The sequence below is a fragment of the Nematolebias whitei genome, chromosome 16 (genome assembly GCF_014905685.2).
Source record: "Nematolebias whitei isolate Nwh7 chromosome 16, NemWhi1, whole genome shotgun sequence".
NCBI lineage: Eukaryota > Metazoa > Chordata > Actinopteri > Cyprinodontiformes > Rivulidae > Nematolebias > Nematolebias whitei.
This window is the reverse complement of record NC_056513.1, coordinates 979,641-982,951: the sequence shown is the minus strand read 5'-3', so window position 1 is coordinate 982,951 and position 3,311 is coordinate 979,641.

Genomic DNA, 3,311 nt, shown 5'->3' with positions numbered 1-3,311 from the left:
CCAGTGGATGTCCAGTGGTTGTCCAGTGGATGCCCAGTGGATGTCCAGTGGTTGTCCAGTGGATGTCCAGTGGATGCCCAGTGGTTGTCCAGTGGATGTCCAGTGGTTGTCCAATGGATGCCCAGTGGATGTCCAATGGATGTCCAGTGGATGCCCAGTGGATTCCCAGTGGATGCCCAGTGGATGTCCACGACTGTCAGACAGTCTACGACTGGTTCACTTTTGAAGTCAGTCCAATGCAAGATGGCCACCACAGCTGATTGAGCTTAGCCTATTCAAAAACAGCTGTAATTTGACCGTATGTGGACACATGTTTTATTAGTGTTGTTCACTCGACTGTTACACGACATTTCACTTTGTGTTATTTTCAAAGTTTCACCTGAACGGCTTCAACTTTAAGAAGAAAAGTGGAGGTTCCTTCAAGGAACAAGAATCATGAAGATGCTCCTCTGACTGTGACCTCTGACCTTTGGGTGTCTTCCAGACTCACCAGGAACTGGTTTCTTTAAACTTGCTCTAAACTTGAATAATGTCTGATGCTGATGTACGGACAGATGAGGGAACTGGTGCCCTGAACCCAGTACCAGACCCGGTCAGGAGCAGAACCTGCTGACATGATGAAACTGGTTCCACCACTTTAGCTGATGCAACTTGATCAATCATTCCTGGCTTGCTGATGCTGCTCAGTAATCCAGGTAGATCAATCTAACCAGGTGCAGTCAGGTCCTCTGGACAGGTTAAAAAAATGTAGAAATGTTTTGTTTCTCATCCGAAGGACTTCGTCAGTCTGAGGTGCTGTATTCAGCTCAGTCTCTTAAATAGCACCTTCTCAGAGTGGATCAACCAGTTTGCTGCTGACAACCAAAACCAACTGATCACATGCTCAAGAAGGACCATCAGCCTAACAATGGATCATTAGCACCTGATGGCTGTTTACTGTTCACAGAGGGCTGAGTGATACTAGCAATCACAGCATTGTAAGAGGGGGACAGTTGAACCTGGAGGCTCCACCCCTGTTTAATGATGGACGGTTTCTTTTCACAAAGATGGCCTCCTTTACTCCTCTCTCAAAACATCGTTCCTCTCTATCCAGGATGTGAACATCTTCATCCTTGAAAGAGTGACCTCTGACCTGGAGATGAGTGTAGACTGCAGAGTCCTGGCCTGATGATGTTGATCTTCTGTGCTGGTCCATCCTTTTGGCCAGTGGCTGTTTAGTTTCCCCGATGTAAGACTGATCACCCTCCTGACACTGAACAACATACACAACATTACTCTGTTTGTGCCGGGGGACTGGATCTTTGGGATGAACCAGTCTTTAATGTATTTTGGGGTTTAAAAGCCACTGGGACGTTATGTTTAGAAAATAAACGTCTCAGTTTCTCTGATACTCCCTCAACATATGGAATGACCACTGGTCTGGGTCTGGGTTCCTCCTTTTCACCTGACTTCACCTCCTCCATGTGAACAGCTGGTTCTGGATGTCAGCAACAAACTGGTTGATCCACCATGAGAAGGTGCTATTTATAAGACTGAGTTTGTTGCAGTTCCTCTGACTGAAGAAGTCCTTTGGATAAAAGACAAAACGTTTCTACAATTTCAATTTTTATTTTTTTTAACCCATCCAGAGGACGTGACTTAACTTTTTTAGACATTTCCTGCCTGCACTGATAATAAATGACTTGATGTGGTCACATTAAATAACTTCTCAACCAAAGTCCAAAGTGAACTATTTATTAAAAAGTTAAACTTTGTCTAAATTTGCGCACGTTTAAAAACCAAAATAATTCCTGTTCAGAGTTAATGTAGCCTTAGATAAAAGAGATTAATCCTTAACGATTAATTATTGTTTAGACTGTTCATTTTTGATTCACTACTTTTAAACCAGTTATTGTACAAATGATGATCTTTTATTACTTAAAGTGTTGTTTGATTATTATTGTTGTTGATTCCTAGTTTGATTAATTATTTTTGTAATAAATCTTCAAAGACACCTCACTGTCCTCATCTGGATGAATATTCATTCAAAACAGTTCATGGTGTCTGAGAGACAGCCCAGGGGTCAGAGGTCACAGTCAGGGGAGCATCTTCATGCTACATATCCTAATCTTGTATTTGTTGTTGTTGTTTATGCAGTTGTGGTAGGAAGTTTGAAATCAACCTGACAGTAATAAAATGCCACTGTCTGTGTCCCGCTGTTAGTAAAGTTGTTTAAGTGTGATCTCTTGAAGAGAGTAAGTGTTAGTCCCTGTACGTCAGGTTGAGCAGGTGATTTCCAGCTGATACCAAGGGCCTCAGATGTTTTCCCACGTTTTCACTGCACACATCCACGACGTGGAGCCTTCACTGACCTCATGTAGGAAGTATGAGCCAAGAAGCCAGGACTTGTCATCTACACCGTGTCTCCTTCGCAGGAACGTTCAAACTCATTTTCTAAAGACGTTATTTTCAAGATAAGACGGAAAAGCATTTTTGGACAGAGTAGTGAAGTCTGCGCACCGACCCGCCACAGATCACCGTCAGAGACAACAGAACAGGTTGTGATTTCATGAGAGTGCAGTGGATTGTGCAACACCTGGTGACAACATCTCTGATCCTGAGGTGGGAAACCAGGAGAAGAACGTGTGACACTCCACCTTTATACTGGTTTGAAACCATAAATTCAAACCTTTCAATCTGGTCTCGTTTTTCTTACTTTATAATTATTCCAGGTTACTGAAGGAGCCTAGAGATGTTACAAAAACTAGAGTTCCTGGAGAAACGTTCACTGCCACGTTACGGCCATTTGAAATGTTTGATTTGACAAACTGTGTTCAGGTTCACTCCCAGCTACCACAACAACTTTCAGCTTAATATCTCTAAAAATGACTGATTTGTAGTATTTTTCCTTTTTAGCTCAGGTTGCCATCTTGGATTTTGATTTGCAGTCAGAGGTCAGTAGGGCTCACTCTCAGCTTCTCAGTCGTCTTCTTCTTTCAGCTGCTCCTTCTTCAGGGGCTCCACAGTGAAGTAGCTCACACGACGACTCGGTGATTGTTTTTAGGCAGGAGGTTCTTCCTGACCAACCACAGACACCGAGCCACCACAGCCTCTGTGTGGAGCAGAGCTGCGTCTAGGACGCCCGGGAGAGCAGGTGGTGGGGGTTAAGGGCCTTGCTCAAAGGTCCAGAGTGGGGCAAGTGAGGGTGGAGGCAGGGGTGGATGGTTCACCTTTGTCGGTTCAGGGAGTTGAACTGGCAACCTTCTGATCACAGGCCCACCTTCTCAAGCCTCTGCACCACCTCTCCTCCAATCACTTTCAGCTACCACCAC